The following is a 23,833-nucleotide window of genomic DNA, read 5'->3' as shown; positions in this document are numbered from 1 at the left end:
GTCTGGGAGAGGCCAAGCGTCCCTGGGTCCGGGTGAGACCATGTGTCCCTGGATCCGGGTGAGGCCTAGTGCACATAGGCCCGGGTGAGCCCAAGTGGCCCTGGGTCTGGGAGAGGCCAAGCGTCCCTGGGTCCGGGTGAGACCATGTGTCCCTGGATCCGGGTGAGGCCTCGTGCACCTAGGCCCGGGTGAGCCCAAGTGGCCCTGGGTCTGGGAGAGGCCAAGCATCCCTGGGTCCGGGTGAGACCATGTGTCCCAGGATCCGGGTGAGGCCTCGTGCACCTAGGCCCGGGTGAGCCCAAGTGGCCCTGGGTCTGGGAGAGGCCAAGCGTCCCTGGGTCCGGGTGAGACCATGTGTCCCTGGATCCGGGTGAGGCCTCGTGCACCTAGGCCCGGGTGAGGCCACGTGCCCCTGGGTCTGGGAGAGGCCAAGCGTCCCTGGGTCCGGGTGAGACCATGCGTCCCTGGATCCGGATGAGGCCTCGTGCACCTAGGCCCGGGTGAGCCCAAGTGGCCCTGGGTCTGGGAGAGGCCAAGCGTCCCTGGGTCCGGGAGAGACCATGTGTCCCTGGATCCAGGTGAGGCCTTGTGCAACTAAGCCCGGGTGAGGCCACGTGCCCCTGGGTCTGGGAGAGGCCAAGTGTCCTTGGGTACGGGTGAAGCCAGATCCTGGGTCCGGGTGAGGCCGTGCGCCCCTGGATCCATCCGGGTGAGGCTGGGTCCCAGGCCCGGGTGAGACCACGCGCCCCTTGGATATGGGTGAGGCCACGTGCCCCTTAATCCAGGTGACGCCGTGCCCCTGGGATCGGCCGAGACCAAACCAGAGGGAGTCAGACCTCCATTACCACCATTTGTCCACCATCCAGAGCTGAGGGGTCAGTGCTGACATGTACACATAAGGAACTACTGGACATCGAAATTGGGTCTCAAAAGAACTGTTGGTCCAGGGGGAAGCTCGCTACAGATTGATTCATTTGCCTGTCAGCATAAATATTATTGCTCGTCTCACATTCAGTTCTTATTAGTATATATCTAGTGACATTTGATCTCGTTCATCTAGAGGAAATGATGAACAACATAGACTGAGGAACAAGAACAGAACCAGAAGCAAGGAGGCATCGATCGGACTATCGGGCCTCAGAGGGAGGATACGGGAGGGTAGGGGGAGGGTGGGGGGAGGGGGAGAGTTCAACCAAAGGACCTGTATGCATGCATATAAGCCTATCCAACGGTTAAGTTCAACAGGGGATTGGGGCATGCGTGGGGAGAGGGGTGGGATGGGAATGGGGGGATGAGGACAAATATGTGACACCTTAATCAATAAAGAAATTAAAAATTAAATTAAAAAAAAAAAAATAAAAAAAAAAAATACAGAAACCTCATTGCCAAAGGTAACAATTCTATGATATGAAATGAAGTATTTCAGAATGGGAAATGAAGAAGAGAGTTGGTAATCATATAAAGCATTATTAAATCCTGAGTAAAATAATGCCTGTAATTGGGAAACATGCTTCTGGAATTCTTTGGGCCAAAAAGAAAAAGAAAATTTAAAAAGGAGGGTTTTAGATAAAATCAGGGGGAAGTAGCAATAGGCAGGCCTGATGGAGACAGAAAAGAGGGAAAGGCCTGCTGGTAGACCTGAGCAGGCTGAGCTCCAGATTGGTGAGGTGGGCACCAAATTCTCTTCTGCAGCAGCTTTTGGGAGTGACTTCCAGCAGCCCAGGGTCGTAGGGAGGGGAGGAATCCATGCAAAGACAGTACACATGAAGAATTTGGACTTCTCTACCTCTCAGAAAGCTTCCCATCTGCTTGCTAATACCTGAAATCACCATTTCACAGTTACAGACAAAATGCTTAAAATAAAATACAGAGAAGCTATGTGGGGAAAACTCTGTTCTTACTCATCTTTCCTAAGGAGGATCTTTATTCCCACTCAAACACAGACACATTCCACATCTACTAAGTAGTCAGCGTGCTAGATGCTAGGGTTTCAAGCATGATTTTGAGATGAAATCCCTGCTCTCAAGGACAATACAAGGAGCAGACAAGAAAGTTAATGATTAAATAGAGTAAACTAAATTGAGTCCTATTATAGGCTCAAGGTGGATGAAACTATCTTTGGGCAGCTGACAAAAGAAATGTTTAGAGAGGCCTTAAAAATAAAGAATCAATAATTTAGCCCCCCGTCTTTTAAAGATTCTTCCCTGTTCATTCTTTTTTATCAAGTCTTTAAAAGTTAAAGTTCCTCAAGGCTCAGACTGAACGAAATCCTCTTTTTTCTTAACTCTGTACTCTCTCCCTAGACAATTTCATTAATGCTATTGACCTCAAATACCATGTACAATGCGGTCACTCAAATGTGTGTATTCATCTTAGACCTCTTCTCTGAACCCCAGAATATATATATTTAAATATATGTATTTGACATCCTCAACTGGATGTTTTACAGGTACTTGAATTCAAGATTTCCCAAACTGAACACCTGCTCTTAAAGACCATGAACAGTCACACTCAATGGTCTCCCTTCAGTCTGTAGAGCAACAAGATCAATTTTCTGTTTACAACTAAACTCCAAATCCTTACACGCAGCTCTTAATCCCCAAATACCTTACCCTTTCCTATCTTCAGGGGCTCATCTCATGCATTGTCCTCCTCTTGAACCCCAGATATGTTGACTTTATCTCACACACTCCGACATGCCATGCTTTGTCCTGTTCTCTCTGCCTGGAATACACCCAACTTGCCCCTTTTAGTTAATTTTTACTTCTTCAGAGTTCAACTCCATCAGTGTTTTCTTAAAGACGTATTCCCTGGCACTAAGTCAAAATCTCTAGGAGTGCTCTTCATAGCATAACCATAATTATAATTAAATAATAATAAACATTTATTAAGCATCTACTATTGGGCCAAACACTATTCTAGGGGATGGTGATTCAGCAACAAGACAAACAAGGTCTCTGCTCTCTTGGAACTACATACTTACATAAGGGGAAACAGACAATAAGCAAATAGACCCCCCAAATGGCAGTATCATTTTAGGTAATAATATTAGAAAAATAAGACAAGTGATGTGATAGAGAGTGGCTAGATCAGGAACAGGGCCGAAGGAGTGAGTACGCACTGCCTTAGATGGATTGCTCAGGGCCTGCCTTTTCTGAAGGAAAAGGTAGGGACTTTCTTTACTGCTATATTCCAAGTGCCTGGACATAACAGGTGCTCAATGAATATTAAAAAGTAAATGTATGAAAGACATTGCTTTCTAAATAAAACTATTCTCCAATATGCCAAAGAACAGCTGCAATCTCAGGAAAGTCACATTTGTATATTATAAATTACATCATCAGTACATCTTCAAATACTTGTTGAATAGATGAATCAGTGGACCTATCCATTTCCATAGGTCCATACTCATATATAAGGTCCTTCATGGATCAAAATCTCCTTACGTAATCCACCTAAGTCCCTGATTCTTGACCTCTTAACCTCACTATAGCCAAACAGACTATAGGGTCCCCACACAAGTGGCTGATAACCTCTTTGTTTACCAAAGTGCTATTGGTAAGTCAACAATACACTCTTATCCAAGACAGATGGACCCTAATCTTATCAGACAGAATTAGGAGAAATAAACAATCTATACAGCAAACAATATAAAATTCCATTCAGAAAATACCAATAGCCAATGCTCAACAAATAGTATATAATCAAGTAGGCAACTTTGAAATACCTGCTTACTATATAGACTTCACTAGAGGCCCGATGCACAAAATTCGTGCAAGAGTAGGCCTTACTTCCCCCGGCTGCTGGCACTGGCTTCCCTCTGGCACCAGGGACCTGGGCTGGCTTCCCTCTGGCCCTGGCTTTGCCCAGAAGGACATCCAGAATGACATCTGGAAGGACGTCGGGTCTAATTAGCACATTACCCTTTTATTATTATAGATGGCTTACTTAAAAAGGAAAAATATTGATTCCCAGGTCCATTCATGTATTTATTAAGATATAGAACACTAGACTAGGTTATCTTGTAGGCTTGAAGCATGCACTTATTTATTTATTCATGCATTCATTCACTAAGCATTTGCTGAGATTGCTTGCCAGGTACCATGTAAGATACTGTGTATGGGGTTTTATAAATTGAGGAGATAACACCTGTGTAGTGGCAATGCTTAGCAAATCACCACATTTCTTAGGAAGATGGCTATGTATCTGGCCAAACTTACCTGGCAGGAAAATTATCATCTTTGCCAGAGAAATATATACAGTGGAGTCTCATTATTCAAGGTAGTTATGTTCTATAAAGTTGTTACAAACACTGAACTAGAGAATACTGAACCATGGCTTCTAGGGAAATACAGGGTCAGGTTCCTAAGAAACTCTAGTTGCATTTTTGTCAACTTACCAATACATAACCCTGTTTTATGTGTGTTGCTTTTAAAGAGACCATATTTAATATCCATTGATTTACTAACATTGAACTCACAGGCAAGAGCCCTCTCTCTAACTCATACCTGAGCAAAGCTCATCGACTTTCTATGCACATGTACTTTCTATGTAAGACACAGCACATCCTTCTCACACTTAGGAACAATAGAAAGCACTTCAGAAGAGGAGAGGAGAGAAAACAAGAAATATATATATATATATATATATATATATATATATATACACACACACACATATATAAAATTCTTGGGTTTGAAACCTGGCTCTACCACTTACTAGCTGTGTGCTCTTAGGAAAGTTACTTTATGGTTCATCCATACCTGTTTCACTACCTCATGGAGTTGTAGTAACGATTAAAGGAGTTAATAGAAATGTGTTTGTTGCGGTGTCTGGTGTATAGTAAGCACTACTTAAGTGTTAGCCATCAAAATAAACATAAAGCAATGGGAAATCACTTTAAACTTTCCATAAAAATATGTGATGGCTACAGAATGGGTATTCAATAGCTGCAGCTCTCGTTCACCTTTCTTCCTCTCCTCCCTTTCCTCCCCATCCCTTTTCTTCTCTCACATTGCTTCCTTCTTGCCTATGCCTCAGACCCCCCTGGAGGCTCACACAGGACATTGGAAGATTTCCCTCCTTCCAAGAGTCTGCTGACCTAGAAACAAAGTTTGCTCTGCAGACAAATAGCTCCCATTCCAGCGTAAGATGGCACTTCCTTCCAGTGCAGATTGGACGGCTTCTGGGATGAGCATTCTTCCCTGCTGTACACCCAACAGCTCTGCCAAGGGAAAACGGACCATCTTCAGGGGGAAGGACCCTTTCTATTCACTCTGGAGCCCTGCAGATGCCCCTTTCCATGCCAGGAAGGGGCTAAACAGTCGCCATCTTGCCAGCACAACTTCACTTTTCGGCGGGTCACCAAAGAAGTGAGGTTTCAGGCAAAATAGACAGATGAGGAGCACGCTGAGAAACTGACAAATCCAAAGCTGGGCTTTCTCAGAGCAAACCTCCCACGTGCATGTCTGAGCTGGAGGATGTGGACAGGAAGTTTGGGCCAGAGCCCATGAGCAGAAGGGAAGATATACAATGGCTATTGCACCAACAAGCGTTCCTTGGGTTGGGGGCAGGGAAAGGGTCAGAAGCAGAGCCACTCAAGCCAAACCCAAGTGGTAGGGCTTTAGCTGGCAACATGACAACCCCTCCTGCCAAGGTTGCCAAGGAACACGCTCACGAGGCCAAGAGTATGTTATTCAGAGCGTCTTCCCAGTGAAATGTGTGTGGCACTTCTGGGGGCTGGCAGAGCCCTGTCTCAGATCCCCTCTTGGGAGCTTCCTCATCTTTCTGATCAGGACAAGAGGCCCCCTTTCATGGCTTTCATAGTATCCTCTTTCAGTTAGATACATTTAAACTTTCAAATTAAGCAGAAAAATACTTCGAAAATGTACTGGCCTTCATTGAAAAAGGTAGTTTGGGACTTGGAAAATAGCAACTACTTATTTGATTGGACCCATCTAACTACTGCAAACCACACGTGATAGCTATAGTGGCCATTAGTCCTTGACTAACAGGTCCATGTCCAGTCATAACAATCATCATTCCCCTTTCAAGGATCTATGCTGCAGGGATCACACGAGACATTTTTCAGAATTTATTTCATTTAATCTCCCCCCAAATTCCTGGAGGTTGATGCTACAACCCATCCCCATTCTACAGTTAAGGAAACTGTGTATAAAGCAATTTACCAAAAATCACGTGGAAAGGAAGTGGCTGAACAAGGAATCAAACCCAAGTCATTCTGACTGTAATAGCTATATTCTTTCTACTGTATTGTACATAACCAGGTAACTGTATGGTCAGAACTCAATGGGCAACTTGAAATGATTTTATTTCAGTTGTGCTGTAGTGAATTACTGTCCCTTAATAATTCCTGAGGAGAGTCCACTGTTTTACAATCACTTTCAGTTCTTAGAAGAGTCACACTCCACTATTTAATACTGAAACTACTTATTTTTTAAATTCCAGTTTCACATCCAGTTTAACGCTCTTCCCCTTCTGTGTCCAGAGGGCCGGCCAAGTTTCAGGTCAGGGCTTGGAGGGAGCAGTCCCAAGGTAATAGGAAGAGTCCCACTCAATAATCCTATATGATAAAGAGCTAATATGCTAATTAGACCGGACAGCAGAACGACCTTCAAGACTACCTTCCGGAACGACCAGTGGGCGGGGCTGCGAGGCAGCTGGGCTGCGAGGGCTGAGCCCCTTGAATGAATTTCGTGCATCGGGCCTCTAGTTGCAACATAAATGCTGTCCCATTGCTCTATGCCTTTCAAATTTTAGTTGAACTTCATGGCATGTAAACATGAGGCTGTAGTTATGGATTATTTCAAAAGATAGAAATGAAGTGTTGAAGTACCTTATGAAAAATGTATTTTCATGTTGTCAATTTTCCAGTGCAGTCAGAAGACTCTCACTCACATTGAAACTGATGACAAGATCTGCCCCTACTGTCCAACATAAGCTGCAATCCCAAATAAAAGCAGCCATCAAAAAGCCAACGTGGCTATCAAACTAGTGGCCCAGGGACCAAAGATGGACAACAGGCATTTCTGTTTGAGCCACACAGCATTTAAAAATTTTGAAGTGAATACCAATTCATCAGAAGGTTTCACGTGACTTTCCCCTTCAGCCTAGGCACAATCACTTCATTCATTTGTGCTATCCTGGTAGATGTTTGCTTGTTATCCCTGTCTTTGCTTGCCCCTTCTGCAAATGCTTATTTTTTACTCGGTCCCTCTTGTATCAAAACTTTAGCAATCAAAGAAATTCAAACCATATTTTCCCTTCATATGTGCCTCGGTCTCTATTCTCTGCCAGAATTCATATCTCTCAGAAGATATGTTCCTTTGTTGAACTCTCCTCCCACCTAGCCAGCCCAGCACAGGTGGGCAAAAATCTGTCACTCTCAATTAGCCTAACATAGTTCACCCCACTGTGGTGTCTTCCTGAGACCATGCCCCACCCAAGCTGTTCATCATGCCAGAGATTCTTTCAAGGGATCCTCCACATGTGTGGCCTGGCTCACCTCCCGCTACAGAATCTCTCAAGGTCCACAAAGCCCACTCTAGCAACAGCCAGCATTGACATGCATTGTAGCTCCTGCCAGTCAGCCCAAAGCCCAGCACAAGTGGCAACTGGCCTTAACTTGCTTAGTAACTCCTAACAAGTGGCCCCAAGCCTGGCACAATTAGTGGCTGGCCTCATCTCTCATTGTATCACCAAAGAATCCCAAGTCTGGCACTAGTGGCAGCAGGTGACAATTCGCAGGATAGCCTCTTTCGAGTATCTTCAAGCCCAGCACAAGTGGCAACCAACTACAGATCACTTTGTGGCTCCCACCAGGTAGCCCAAGCTGGCCACAAATGGTGGTTGAACTTGGCCTGCAAAAGAGCCCCTCTAAGAGGCTCCAGAACCAACACTGAAGATGGCAGTCTTCTGATTACAACAGAGCACGACCCAATCAGCTCCACAAACAACACACCTGAAGGGCAAATTCAGTGGACACCAGAGCTCCACTAAGGCATTTCCCGCTCTGTGGGATCAGCTCCCATACAACAGCTTGTCTGCCATCGTCACAGCCCTCACAGCCAATAAGCTACAGGGTCAAACCCACCCACTGATGTGCCAACAGCAATCAAGGCTCAAATACAACAGGATGGCACACACACCCATATAAGGGACCCTCCTGGAGCGCCCGCTCAGGTGACTAGGAAGACTGTACACTAGACACAGAGGACATCTACTTCATCAGGGCACCATGCAAATAGTGGAAGATGTAACAAATATACCTAACGCATAAAAACAAACACAGGGAGGCAGCCAAAAAGAGGAGGCAAAAAAACACCAAGGAAACAAAACAATCAAAGGAGGCAAGAATATACAGTGGGGTAAAGACAGTGTTTTCAATAAATAACAATGGAAAAACAGAACAGATATGTGCATCTTACACCATTTAAAAATAAATAAACTGAAAACGAATCAGAGATTTAAAGGTAAGACCTGAAACCATAAAACTTCTAGAAAAAATATGGGCAGCCCTAACCGGTTTGGCTCAGTGGGTAGAGCGTTGGCCTGCGGACTGAAGGGTCCCAGGTTCAATTCCGGCCAAGGGCATGTACCTTGGTTGTGGGCACATCCCCAGTAAGGGGTGTGCAGAAGGCAGCTAATCGATGTTTCTCTCTCATTGATGTTTCTAACTCTCTCTCCCTTCCTCTCTGTAAAAAAATCAATAAAAAATATATATTTAAAAATATAGGCAATAAACTCTTTGACATTGGTCTTAGCAATATTTTTTTTATATATCACCCTAGACCAAACACACAACAAAAGTAAATATAAACAAATGGACTACATCAAACTAATTTTTTTGCACAGCAAAGAAAGCCATAAACAAAACAAAAGGTAACCTACTGCCCTAGCCAGGATTGCTCAGTGGATAGAGTGCCAGCCCTCAGACTGAAGGGTCCCAGGTTCAATTCTGCTCAAGGGCATGTACCTCGGTTGCAGGCTTGATCCCCGGCCCCGTGAAGGCACATGCGGGAAGGCAACCAACTGATGTGTCTCTCTCACATCAATGTTTCTCTCTGTCTCTCCCCCTCCCTTTCATGCTCTCTAAAAATCAATGGAAAAATATCCTTGGGTGAGGATTAACCAAAAAAAAGATAACCTACTGAATTGGAGAAGGTATTTTCAAATGATATATCTGATACAACATTAATATCCAAATTATATAAAGAACTCAACATAAAAAAAAGAAAAGAAAAGAAAAGAAAAGAAAAAAAAGAAAAGAAAAGAAAAGAAAAGAAAAACTCCAATTAAAAAATGGGTAGAGGACCTGAATAGACATTTTGCCAAAGAGGACATACAGATGGCCAATAGACAAATGAAAAGATGCTCAACATCAGTAATCATAAGGGAAATCAAAACCACAATGAGGTATCGCCTCACACCTGTCAGAATGGCTATTAACAATATGTCAACAAAAAAATAAGTGTTGGGGAGAATGTGGAGAAAAGCACTATTGGTGGGAATGCAAACTGGTAAAGCCACTATGGAAAACAGTACGGAGGTTCCACAAAAACTTAAAAATAGAACTACTATATGACCTAGCAATTCCACTTCTGAGTATTTTCTGAAGAATTAAAAAAAAAAACACAAAACACTAATTTGAAAGGATATATGCTTGTTGCAGCATTATTTAGAATAACTCAGATATGGAAGAAACCTAGGTATCCATCTGTAGACAAATTGATAATGAAAATGTGGTTCATACCTATAATCAATATTACACAGCCATAAAAAAGAATGAAATCTTGCCATTTGCAACAACATGGATGAATGGAGAGGGTATTACGCTAAGTGGAATAAGTCAGACAGGGAAAGACAAACACCATATGATTTCAATTACTTGTGGAATCTAAAAAACAAAACAAGCAAACAAAAGAGAAACAAATTCATATATACAGAAAACAAACTGATGGCCGCTAGATGGGAGGGAAGATGGGTGAAAAAGTTGAAAGGGATTAAAAAGTACAAATTGCTCATTATAAAAATAGTCATGGGGATATAAAATACAGCAAAGGAATGGTGCCAGGTGGGTACTAGACTTATCGTGGTGATCACTTCATAAGTTATATGAATGTCTAACCACTATGTTGTATACCTGAAACGAATATAATATTGTATGTCAACTACAATTTAAAGATATTTTTAAAAAAAAACCTGATATCTAAATGAGAAAAAAATTACATTAGATGCCTACATCACACCTTATGCCAAAATAAATCTTAGATAGAAGTAGCATAAGAACACAACAAAGTATTTAAAAAGTAATCTCAAAGTGGTGGTAGGTTTTTTTTATTATGTCACAAAACTCAGATTCCATAGAATACTGATCAATTTTACTAGTAAAAATAGAAATAAAAAATTCTTCATAGCAAATATGAAACAAATACTAAAAGACAAATCACAGACAATAGTGTGGTGAAGGCCTGGGGTGGGGCTGGGTGGAGGGGGACAAAAGGAGAGATAAATGGACACATCTGTAATACTGTAAACAATTAAAAAAAAAATGAATTTGAAAGTTCATCAGCAAAAACAAAAACAAAAAAGACAAATCACTAAGAAACTAAGGAAACTATCTATATATCTGTATATATAAAAGCCGAAGCGACCAGGATGCTGGACTGACAGGAACGACCAGAACAATCAGTCGCTATGACGTGCACTGACCACCACAGGGCAGATGCTCAACACAGGAGCTGCCCCTGGTGGTCGGTATGCTCCCACAGACAACCTCTTGTGGCCTGCCAACCTCCCCTGATCCCTCTCCCGTCCAGCAGGCCCCAGCCAGCAGCCGGCAGCTGGCAGGAAGGCTCCAGCTGGCAGCTGGAAGGCCCCAATTGGCCCTGATCACTGGCCAGGCCTAGGGACCCCACCTATGCACAAATTTCGTGCACTGGGCCTCTAGTTTACAAATAAAACACTGGGATGCCTTCATAAACTCATTAAGAATTCTCGCCGAAACCGGTTTGGCTCAGTGGATAGAGCGTCGGTCTGCGGACTGGAGGGTCCCAGGTTCGATTCCGGTCGGGGGCATGTACATTGGTTGCGGGCACATCCCCCGGTGGGGGGTGTGCAGGAGGCGGCTGGTCGATGTCTCTCTCTCATCGATGTTTCTGGCTCTCTATCCCTCTCCCTTCCTCTCTGTGAAAAATCAATAAAATATATTTAAAAAAAAAAAAGAATTCTCAAAACAATTAGAAAAGACCAATAATTCTTTTAAAAAGATATGATATGAACAGACAGGGTCACAGAAAATACAAATGGCTCTCACACACAGGAAAAGATGCTCAAGATCATTCCTGATAGAAACGAGAACTAAAAACAAGATACCATTTCTTTCTATCATTTTGCTAAAGATCATAAGGTTTGGTACACACTGTGGTACAAGAAAATAGGGAAATAGACACAATTACATTTTGCTGCTAGGAGCAATCAATTTCTGTGGAGATCGGTCTACATATATGCATGTACATTTTAACGCAAAATTCCTCTTCTAGAAATTTTCCTACAGATGGGCAAAATGATCTATGTACAGGGATATTCATTGTTATATACACTGAGTGGCCAGATTATTATGATCTCTGAACGCATAATAATCTGGCCACTCAATATATACATTAGAGGCCCGGTGCATGAATTCGTGCATGGATGGGGTCTGGCCAGCCTGGCCACGGGGAGGGGACATGGGCAGTTGGCCGGCCTGCCTGCTGGTCGAACTCCTGGTCAAGGGGACAATTTGCATATTAGCCTCTTATTATATAGGATATACACTGAGCGGCCAGATTATTATGCGTTCAGAGATCATCATAATCTGGCCACTCAGTGTATTTGTAATAGCAAACGTTTGGAAAAGCATAGCTGTCTGTGCATAGCAGACTGATTACATAAATTATGTACATCCATAAGGGAGGACATGAAGCTATGAAAAGGAATGAACTGTTCTCTGCAAGCAAATATTGAACAACCTCCAAGAAGAAACGTCAGAAGAACAAAGACAAGGTGAGAACAAAATGTACAGACAGCTACCATTTAATTACAAAGGAAAAAAAAAATAAAAAGAATATACTCTCTCCACGGATACACAAGCCACTGGTAACAGGGGTGCCTTGTGGGGTGTCCACTTGCGTGTGTTACCTCAAGAACTATAACAATTTTATAGCCCTTTTTATATGCTTCCTGTTATCTGCTTCATGTTTCCTCTCAAACTCTCAATGAATATATACTTAGTATTTATTCTTCCAATGAGGAGGTCACCTTTGGATATTCTTGTTTGATTCCAGGGAGATAAAGATTCTTCCTTTAAGGGTATCAGTGTTTCCCTTTGCAGTGTGATTAGGTCTTCCCTGAGAGAAAAAAAAGACAACCCTTCCTGTTTTTTAAAAAGTCCTTTCAGCCCTAACCGGTTTGGCTCAGTGGACTGAGCGTCGGCCTGTGGACTGAAGGGTCCCAGGTTCGATTCCAGTCAAGGGCATGTACCTTGGTTGCAGGCACATCCCCAGTGGGGGGTGTGCAGGGGGCGGCTGATCAATGTTTCTGACTCTCTATCCCTCTCCCTTCCTTTCTGTAGAAGACCAATAAAATATATTTAAAATAAATAAATAAATAAAATAAAAATAAAAAGTCCTTTCAGTTGTTTCTGTTTTTAAGCAAATCAGTAGCCAAACATCAAAAGGTGTTTTGTTTTTTTTTCTACCTTTGCAAAGACAAACTGTTTTTCAAAGGGACTTCTTATTTTCCTAAAAAAGAAATACAAATGAAGATTTCCAAGGTTTCGTGGGATGTGGATGTAGCCGGGTACGAAGAGAATATTTACGTCAAACAAACAAAGATTTTGTTCCAATTTTGCTAGAATCTCTTTCGTCTTTGAACCGCTCTGCCAAGTTTCAACCTGGAAACATGTGCCTCTAGAGCAGTGATTCTCAACCTTTCTAATGCCGCGGCCCTTTAATACAGTTCCTCATGTTGTGGTGACCCCCAACCATAAAATTATTTTCATTGCTACTTCATAACCGTAATTTTTCTACTGTTAATGAATCGTAATGTAAATATCTGTGTTTTCCGATGGTCTTAGGCGACCCTGCTAGCGGTTCTCAACCTGTGGGTCGCGACCCACAGGTTGAGAACCACTGCAACCAGGAGATCTGCTAGAGTCTGTGTTTCTGCCAGATCCCTGAAAACTGTATTAGTGAACTATATCACTCCAGTTATAACTTGGATGTGAAAATAGTTCTTCAAAGAGATTCCACAAGTGAACTGATAATTAGGGGAAATCTAAGATGCTAAACTTCCATATATTCCATAAATACAAACCAAAGGAAAGTTGGCTAGAATTTTATTTTCTTTTTTTCCCCAATTGTTGGAAATAAATTGCAGATTCCTCATATGATTCTTCGTTCATTCCAAGCACTAGAATTACTTGGAAGAACATCCTTTTAAATGTACTGCACTTAAGCAAACCTCAAATTGATAGGTTCCTTGTTGCAACTGCCAAACCTTAGCTAGGCCATTTGCTTTCCTTTTGTTGTGCATAATTCACAAGGATTTGACAACACAATGGTTACTACTGTAATGAAGCTACATATCCTGAGAGAGGATATTCTTCTTGGCAAGTTAAGAGCCGAATGGGATTACAAATACCACTTTACACCATAGCTCTTACAATCCACAATGGAACATTAAAACTATTGAAGAAAGAGAGTTATGTCCACTTCCTTAGACATATTTGCACAAGCTTTTCAGACATACTTGTACATGCTTTGCACACACACACACACACACTTTAGTTTGCATGTACTCTAACTCTTAGGCTCCTATCATTGTATTATAATGCTGAGTGCAATGCAAGAATTCAGAATAGATGGTTGCAGGCCAGAAAGTATGTCCAAAGTGAAATTATTTCAGTTTAGTACTTTTTCCCAATAAACAATCACTCAGTTAGCAACTATTTATTTAAAACCATATGCCCTGAACTTTGCATAATACAAGAGAAGTAAAAGACCAGGTTCCTGCCTTCAGAAGTATAAAATACATTGTGGAGACTAAAAGATATGCAAAAATCAAAGAGAAAATAATCAGTAATAATAATTAAGTGTAAAAAGAGAATATGAGTGATATGAGTAGTTTAAAAGGACTTCATAAAAGATGCAGGACTTCAGTCAGACTTTGAAGTATGGTTAACATTTGGCTGATAGAGGAAAGCAAAGAGAAGGGCATTTCAGGCACAGAGCTCCCAAAACCCTTGAAATTTCCTAAGTGATGCGAGCAACAAAGGTTAAGGAGGTGATTTTTGGACCATGCCTAAGGATGGGGTTGGTTGTCAGGGGAATCAACCATCTGATTAGAGAACTGGAACTATCAGTCCCACCCCCCACCCCCACCCCCACATCCAGGGAGGGGCATGGGGCCAGGGATTGAGTTGAATCGCCAATGATCAGGGATATAATCGATCATGCCTATGTCATGAAGCTCACATAAAAACCCAAAAGGACAGGATTCAGAGAGCTTCCAGGCGGGTGAACACATGGAGATGTGCACTCTGAGAGGGCATGGAAGCTCCGAGCCCTTGCCCAACGCCTTGTTCCATGCAACTCTTCCAGCTGGCTGCTCCTGAGTTATATTCTTTTATAATAAACTGGTAATCTAGTAAGAAAAAAAAAGTTTCTCTGAGTTCTGTGAGCCGCTGTAGCAAATTAATCAAGTCCAAGGAGGGAACTCTGAACTATAGCAAACCCAGAAGAGGATCCTCACCAGAATCTGGCCATGCGGGCATCAGGATTTCAGACTTCTCGCCTTCAGAAGTGTGAGAAATAAATGTCTGTTGTTTATAAGCCACCCAGTCTACGGCGCTTGGTTACAGCAGCCCGAACTGACTAAGACACCTCCTCACCTCCAGTCTGTCTGAACTTCTATATACCCAACTCACCATTTCAAGACCTTTTGAATTTTCTCTGTCCTTTCTCCACCACCACCATTTACATAATTATGCCAAATGTCTCCACTATAGACTAAGGCTATCTGATCTCAACTAGGTCATCTACTTTGCTTAGCAACCATTATATTTATCTTCAGCTGACCCTATCGAATTTCCCAGCATAGCTGCTACAAAGGTTTTCCGTTCCCCATAAGCCCCAAATTCCACCCCCATTCCCCTCATGCTCAACCACAGCTCTCCTCATCGACATGAGTGAGGGGACAATATGACCACGAGATGACTTGGCTTTCTTCATCCTCACCTCAAAACTACAGTCCTCCTCAGCTCATGTCCCGGTGACAGAATTGCCCGCCCTCCTTTCCAAAGACAAATTTTCTATTCACAGTGTAACAGTTTTCTAATTTTTTCTCCCTCTCCTTGGCTCCTTCCCTTCACCACAGAGGAATGCGTAAACCTCCTAACATTTACTGAGCATTTACAAAGAGGCCATTGCTACCGTAAGCAGTTTACATAGATTATTTTACTTAATCCTGACAAGAACCTTTGATGTTCCTGTTATTACATTCCCCCATTTTATGAACTAGGAAACTCAAGCTAGTAGAACTGTGAAATTTACTCAAGGTCACAAAGCTTCCCACTTCCTCATACACTTGAACTTTTCTAAAGAATAACTTTAATGGGTTTCTTCTCCCTATTTCCTTCCTCTCTTCCTCTGCTTCTACATCATGTGTCCAGAACCAATCTCAGTGACTTATAATTGAGCATTTCTGTGTATGTCAACAAGAATAGGGAGTCCTAGTTGGTTTGGCTCAGTGGATAGAGCATCAACCTGCGGACTGAAGGGTCCTGGGTTTGATTCCAGTCAAGGGCAAATGCCTGGGTCCTGGGCTCCATCCCCAGGAGGGGGCGTGCAGGAGGCAGCCGATCCATGATTCCCTCTCATCACTGATGTTTCTCTCTCTTCCCTCTCCCTTTCTCTCTGAAATCAATAAAAATATGTTTTTAAAAAAAAAAACAAGGATAGGGACACATATACATTACACACACATACAACACACACAACACCACTATTAACACTGGTTCAATATATATTTGTTGAAATGTAAAAAAGAATACATTCAGTACTTACAAGAATTATACTATTAAAAATGTATCAACATAGCCTTTTTCTCAGCTGCTATCACTTTTATAATTTTTAAGCTCTATGAGTTTAGAACTGGCCAAAAGAAACTAAAGTGTTCAGTATGTTTTTTGGGGGTTTGAAAAGCGCTCACAGCCTGGACACTCTTCATCAGTTGCCTAACCCAATCCCCCGGTCCACCACTTGGCACAGCCTCTGTGGCTTTCAAGAAGAGTTTTCTCTGAACACGAAGGACAAGATCAGGTCCACAAAGGAAGAGCATACAACAGTATCGGCTGAAACTGCTTCCCCTTCACAAGGGCCAGGCGGACACCAGGTCAGCCGAGGAAACCAACATTTCTTCCATTGACAAGTGTTTAATTGGACACTTTGAGTACCCAGTGTCATGTATGCAGATGCAAATGTTTGAAGGGTTGTTTCCAGTGCAGTCGGTGCCAGACAGGCTGCAATGCCAAGCCAGCACACAGCCTCCCATTATTCCGCTGGGCTCAGCTTCTATAGATGTTCCAGGGCTCTCGGGGCCTTGTAAATTTCCACATCCAAAGCCTCCTCTGTGTTTTCAAAGCCGATTCCTTCTTTCCCCCGTGAGCAGACCTCGTCCTTCCCCCTGCCAATCTCTGTTCCTGCCTGCCCTCGTTCAGAAAAGGCTTTGGAGAAACGATCTGAGAGGTGACTATTCCATCTCTGGGAAGTGTAGGGTTGAAGTTTTAGTAGTTTTGGGAAACCCACGAAAAGAAAATGTCACACTCTAGATCCCTGCCCAGTTGCTGGATCTTAGCTGATATAACTACCAAGAATTGTTCCTGTTATTCATTGGAACTACAGCTGACTAAGTCAGCTAAGAGGAGTCCACCTTAGCACATTGCGGACAGATCAGGAGAATTCTCGTGTTTTCATATTACACAGTGTTTTACAAAGTACCATACTTTAAAAAGAGATTAACTTGTAAGAACATGTAATAAATAACTTCAAAATGCAATGGGTATTTAATTTTAAGGCGTGCCTTTAACATTTATGTAAAACATTTTTTTGTACTCGTTCAATAGAAACTTATCTGGCCACTGGGTAAATCTAGCAATAAAACTACTGGTCCACATTAACATGCCAGCTATAAGAAAGCACTTTGATTGGGAGATAAACAAGGATATATCTGCAATGGGGGAATCCATTCACCTTTAAAGAAAGAAGAGGTAGAGAGAACTCATGGACATGGACAACAGTGTGGTGATTGCAGGGGGGAAAGGGGTGCGAATAGGTGGAAGAAGGCATAGAGGAGATAAATGGTGATGGGAAAAACAAAATAAAAACAAATTCAATAACAAAAAATAACTGAGCCATACTCTGCTTTGAAAAATGCAACACATTAAAATATGACATTATTTTGGTATGATGCCTTCACTGTATCCTCTTATCATCTAATACCTTCTTCAAGAGGAATTTTTAAATGTTTAAAGTCCTAAATTGGAAATACACATTAAGAACGTTGTTCATGTATCATTTAAGGGTATTTAATACAAGAATAAAGGTTCTTCCACTCATTTTATATTTGATAAGCTTTTTTTTTTAATCCAGTGGGCTCTATTGTATAAAAGTAATAAAAAAATTACTAGTATGTATTAATGAGTTCATTCATTTTTTTCATACTACAAACATTGATTGGTTACCTACTATGCTAATATAATGTTAAATGGTCTCTAATGATTAGAGGACCAATTCCAATCTCTGTCTTCATATTTGATACTCAAATTAGAAAAGACTTCACAGCCTGGCCAGGTGGCGCAATTGGCTGGAGCATCATCCCTTACACCAGTGGTCGGCAAACTCATTAGTCAACAGAGCCAAATATCAACAGTACAACGATTGAAATTTCTTTTGAGAGCCGAAAACCGACTTCTGCGCATGGGCCACGAAGTTTCAATCGCACTGTACGTGCGCGCCCACACGTGGTGTTTTGTGGAAGAGCCACACTCAAGGGGCCAAAGAGCCGCATGTGGCTCGCGAGCCGCAGTTTGCCAACCACTGCCTTACACCAAAAGGTTGTGGGTTCATTTCTGGTCACTGCACATACGTAGGTTGCAGTTTGATATGCAACTGATAGATGTTTCTCTCACACATCCATTCTCTTTCTCTCTCTCTCCCTTCCTCTCACTCTAAAAATCAGTAAACACATATCCTCGTGAGGATAAAAAATAAAAGTCTTCACATGTAACATAATCAGCATAGTTACGGCTTACTGCAGAGGTATCTTGCTTTAGGCAAAACCCATATATGAAAATCTGAATTTATCCAACAATATACTGGGTGATTAAGTTCACTTTATAAAGGGGATATCTGCCTCAGGAGCAGAGTTAATCATAAGACTGTTTTCTATTGTAGGCTTCTACCATATTGAAGGTGCCATTCCATTTCCACAGATATTCTCGATATATGACCCTTCATATGACCATCCCTACTGCGTGTAGCAGAGTCAGTGCTAAGGATCTTTTCCATCACCGCCCCTCACCCCAGATCTTGGCTTTGTTGGCCCTCAAATCATCTGCTTTACTTTTACATAATGTGGCATGGTGGGGGTGGAAGGGACACACTGTAAAAGGCCGAGGTTCCAAGGCAAAGCAAGGCCCTGGTACAATGAATAGAACCGAGGGTTGAACGCCTTGCCAGCCATAGCATCTGAAGCCAACTCAGCCTCCTAAACACCCAGATTTTTGTTTCTAAAAAAAAAAAAGACAATAGTGACTGGATGCACCTGCTTCTGAAGGCTCATGTAACAATCAAATTTTTAAAACATTTTAAAGTATAAGGGGCTCCGCTAATAAATTCTCTTTTACCAAGCCAGTCTAACGCCACAATACTCAGAGAACACTGCATCCATCTACCTTCTTTGTTAGCAGCTATTTGTCAGAGAATCCATTAAGTGTTCTGAAAATTCCTCCCAATCATTCTCCTTTTCATTTTATCTTACTCCCCCTTTGTCATTCTTCCCTTAGTTCAAAGTCTCCCGGCACTTTCTCTGCAAAAAGAACATCCAACCCCCTGCCCAGCGCCTCTGAACAATCTCCTATTTGTCTCTCCCTGACAGGTTGAATAAGAGGAGACATTAAAGCTCGTGGCATTCTTACAGTAAAGAAGTAACAGTTCTCTGGAAGAGCCAGCTCAAGTTTCTTCTCTGTATTCCAAAGCCACCTGTGCCTGTGTCCTTACCCATCAACCCTTTCTGCTACACTCCTGCCCTTTTGCTCTTCTTTGTCCCTTTCAACCACTCCTCCCTGTGTTGCTCTGTTTCGGTTTCTCTCGGTGGCTTTTACTAACGCTTCATCGTGTTTAAGTGTCCAACCCTTTTCCTTAGCCGGCACTTGCATAACAACTAGAGTTCTAAGGAACTTACCTTAAATATGATGTAATGGTCACTAGTTGAGTCTGATGTGTGTGTGTGTGTTTTTCCTTCTTTTTAAGTGGTTTGTGGAGTTGATTGGTCTTTTCAGGCTGAGGAACTGTCAGAACCTTTGGCAGTTCTCAACTGTATGATGTCACAGTACAGCTACAGTCAAAGCTGTATCCTGGGGATCTCTCCTGAATGTTCCACAGTGACCTGTACTCACTGTCTTCCTCCCCAGACCTCTTCCCCATCTTATACCTATTATTCTCATTAGTGGCATCTCCATTCCCCCGGTCAAGTCATTCCAAAGTCTCGGAATTACTGTCAACCTTACTTCCCACATCCAGCTAGTCATTAAATCCGAACCCCTCTATTCTCTGAGTACCTCTCAAACCTAGGCTAGTTTAGACCTTTACCCTATTTCACGTGGACTACGGCAAACAGCATTCTCATTTTCTTCTGGCATCCTTGCTTTTCCCTCCGAAACATCATTCATGGAGCTGTTTTCTAAAGAAAATGCACGTAGCATCCTCTGCTTAAAAATTCAGCTTCAAGAAACTCATAAAAAAAAAAAAAAAGATGATCGAGGCTTTCATGAAATCTAAATAGGGTCGCATTCAAGGGCCTTCGTCCTCTGGCCCCACCCTCACCAGACCTCTCCCGAGGCCGCCTCTTCCTGGGAGTGCCATGCTCACACGCACCTCCTTTTCCTGGCCCATGTAGCTCTCTCTGCTTGGAACACCCCTCTCCCTTCCCTTGGTTTTGAGGCTTCAAAATCCACCCACTCAGAGAAGTCAGTTCCTCGGCTCTGCCCAGACCTCTTTCCTAGGAGAACGAGTGGCAACTACTTCTGCATCACCCGTGGTGTAATTATGTGTGCGCAGGCCACCTTCCCTTCCTAGTTAAACTCAGGATCTCATTCGCCTTTCCCTGGCACGTAGTACACACTCAAGAAGCGGTTACCGAACTTAATAGGTGCTTAACAAAATAACTAAAGAAAAATTCCACAGATCGAGACGCTCACCAGCCCAACTTCTTTGCTGCATTAAGGAAACAGGGCCCAGGAATAAAGAGAAAGGACTCATAATCTGGCTCTGGCCAACACGTGAATGCGTGGTTTATTTTTAAAAGCTAAGTGGGTTAGGGCGGGTAGGGGGAGAAGAAAGTACATTTTAAAGTTCTGGCTCCGGGGCAAGTAATAAAAATTGTTGCTCTAATGTGTTTTTTCATAATATTGTGAGCAATGAGAAGGTCTATTCCAGCACACCAGCCTTCAGGGCATAAAATCTCAGCCTCCTGAGCTAAATCAAACTGGCATCCGCTCTCCGTTTTTCCGGCGGCCGCAGTTTGTCTCTGCCTTCCACGAGGCTAAACTTGACTGACAAAGAAGGAACAAATTAATTTCCCACTTAATTTATGAGCCTCCCCCCCCCCCCTTTTGCTCTTGTCGACTAATTATATGGGTCCTGTAAACGTATCTTGCATTCTGGTGCCTGGATTCCAGGGATGCAGGCATTGTACCTCGTCTGCATGAGTGGTCGCTCTTATAAAGGAAGAGGTTGGCCCGGACTCCCATCCAAAATTCACTTACCCACAATGCCCCGGAGACCACATTTCCCAACATCACACAGGCTTTCCCTGGACTGTCTATCTTGTGGGGAGAAACCCTGCCTCCATCTGCCTGTGTTTTGAGAACCCAACTTTCCCATTTTCCAAGCACTGTTTCTATTTAGGAAGGCAACGGGGACTACAATAGCACTTACCCCTTAGGTTTATACTAAGGATTAAATGGGGCAATATAAGTAAAAAGTAATTTGGGGTTGAGGGAACGACGCGTGCCGTGTTCAGAGGGCGCATGGCTCTCAGGAGCAAGGGAAAGAAGGCAGGTAGGAGGGAGCCAGGAAGCTTGGGAGATGCAGCTGCAGAGTTAAGGCCACATGGAGTTTTGTAGGCCTTCATTAGCCCGAGAGCGGTGGGAAATTACTGACGTGTTTGACAATACCAGGAAATATTTGGTATTGTCAGGCTGGGTTGCATGGAAAAACAAGTTAGACCCGGGACCGGGAGCCTGTGGCGATGCAGAATGAAATGTTGCCCTCCGTTCTCCCCACCAGCTCGGAGTCGGCCATCCTCACCTTGAACTCCCAGGCCCTTGGGAAGCAGATGTGGAGGAGGAGAGGAGAGAGCTGCAGTTGGCCGAGAGGAAAGGAGGCCCGAGATTGTCCAGAGTTCCCAAGCAGAGCAGCTGAGCTAAACAGAACTCCATTAAATCACCTGGAATGCCACCTTTTTTACCCCGGATAAAAGAGAGAAGCCTTGAAATCTAACTCAGGGAGGGGCCCCATCTAACCTCCCTCATCCTGGAGATGATGAAACCGAGAACTAAAGAGATCAAGGGACAAGTCCAAAGCGATCCAGCTTTTCCGGAACCCTGGGTCTGGAAACCTAGAACTGGCCGGTAATAGTCTCAACCGAAGCGTCTGCGTACATGGACATCCCTCTCTCTCCCTCCCTGGACTATAGAATCAGCCTTCTCCCGTCGCCCACAGACCAGCCAGTACTGGCTCCGGAAAACAAGACTTCATCATCCTGAAAGCAAGAGAAACACGTCTGGTTTTACCAACAAGTTACCAAAAGCAGAGGCAGGTGGTTCTGCCGTGAGATGCACCCTACCTTTCCGAAATGCACTCAGGAATATTATGGTGACAATGATTCTCCAAAAGTCCAGCGAAGAAAACAAAACACAGGCGAGAAAAAGCCTAGGAACATTTTGTCTTAAGGAACACATACACGAAAATGGACCTAAAGGTAAAATATTGGGGGGGGGGGGGGTGCTTCTGTGATTACGTGTTTTCTTTAAAAACAGCATAAGACAGAACCAACCTTTAAGTAGCCACACCGGAATGACTCCATTTACAGAAGGTCCACCATTGACACCCTTTGGGAAACCAGCAGAGATGGGGTGTAAGCCTGTGCCCGCCGCCTCCGCTTTGCCCGCATTGAGCGGGTGCAGGTGTTCCTTCCTTGGGCTCTGGTTCACGTGCACTCACTCAGCCTCCTTCCGTGGCTCCCGTCTCCCCGGGGGCCTCCCTCACTCCATCACGCACCGAGTCCCACTGGGGACCTGACAGTCAGACCCGCTCTGCCCTCGGAGAGCTTAGATGGCACCAAGAGTGAAAGGACAAGGGAAAAAGGAAAAGGACCGGACCGCAAAGGGGCCGGGGCAAAGCACTTGGAGGCTGGGGGCTGGGTCCCGCGACGGGGCAGAGGAGGCGGCCTGGAGGCTCCGTGCGGGCGCTCCAGACGGTCCTGCAGCCTCCACTCCAGCCCGACGCCCGCAGCCCCCCCACCCCAGTTCTGGGCCGGGGCCTCCCTGGTCACAGAGGCCGCAGGCCCGTCTCCCTGTGGCCCCCCCAGCCCCGTCCGTCGGGGGCTCGTCCAACCCCGGGGCCGGCACCGGCCTCGGCCGCCCGCGGAGGAGCCAGGGCCGGGCCGGCGGGCGGCGGACGCACCTGGTTGGGCTGCTGGCGGGCGACGGAGGGGAGGCAGCCTGCAGGTCGGGGCCTCCACGCAGCCTGTGACCGTGACCGCGGCCCGGCCCCTGCGCCGCGGGCGGAAGGCGGGAAGGCGGAAAGGCGGGCCGCGGGGCGCCGGGCGGGGCCGGCGGGCGGCCAGGACGGAGGCCGGGCGCACCTCCAGCACAGCCCGGGGCGGGGCACGACTGGGGACCAGGGGACCTGAGGGCGGGCCACGGGGCGCCCTAGGGCGCCTCACCTTTGGGTCCTGGCTCCCTCTAGCCCTGTGGGCGTCACCTGGGTCCTGAGCCCCGTGGGCTTGCTACCCTGTGTGGGGGGCGAAGGGGACGCGCGCGGGGCCCTCAGACCCTGCGGGTGCGCGTGGCTCCTGCGCGCGGTGCTGCAGCCCAAGTTTGGGGGAGGCCTGGGCAGAGGGGCTTTGTGCTTTGAGGAGCGGCGGTACAGGCAGGGCAGCAGGGGCTGGGAAGCTAAAGGAACCCAAGGTTTTGGTGGCGCTGAGCCTGGCGATTGGTACCTGGAACCGCAAGCCTTGTGAGCTGCCAAACGCCCTCCGGGGGAAGCGGTCCTGGCACCGTTACTTTCCCATCCTGCGGGCGCAGGGCAGTTAGACCGCCAAGGTGAAAGGCGGAGGAGAGGAACCGGAGAGGAACCGGACCCAGAGATCAGGAGGAGCCATTTCTCTTTAGCTTATGACTTCATTGCATGGAGTGACCCAGACGAAAGGAGGCTCACCTGATTGCCCCAGCAGCTCATCTCAACCCGTCACCCGCACTGCTGGTCAGAGA

The 23,833-nt window shown here is 44.6% G+C and overlaps 1 protein-coding gene across 2 annotated transcripts in view; it reads right to left on the bottom strand.

Annotated features, from left to right (window-relative positions):
• Positions 1-23,093, bottom strand: part of CPQ (carboxypeptidase Q) — a 356,091-nt gene extending 332,998 nt beyond the window's left edge. Inside the window, exon 1 of one of the 2 annotated variants that reach the window (XM_054708777.1) lies at positions 23,025-23,093. The gene's annotated coding sequence lies outside the window, so the exon portion shown is untranslated. Of the gene's footprint in view, positions 1-19,521; positions 19,607-23,024 lie in introns of those variants that run through there. The other variant, XM_054708776.1, reaches the window with a different exon arrangement.
• Positions 23,094-23,833: the final 740 nt, after the last annotated feature.

This window comes from Eptesicus fuscus, chromosome 19 (assembly GCF_027574615.1).
Source record: "Eptesicus fuscus isolate TK198812 chromosome 19, DD_ASM_mEF_20220401, whole genome shotgun sequence".
NCBI classification, from domain to species: Eukaryota; Metazoa; Chordata; class Mammalia; order Chiroptera; family Vespertilionidae; genus Eptesicus; species Eptesicus fuscus.
This window is presented reverse-complemented; position numbering and strand designations above follow the sequence as displayed.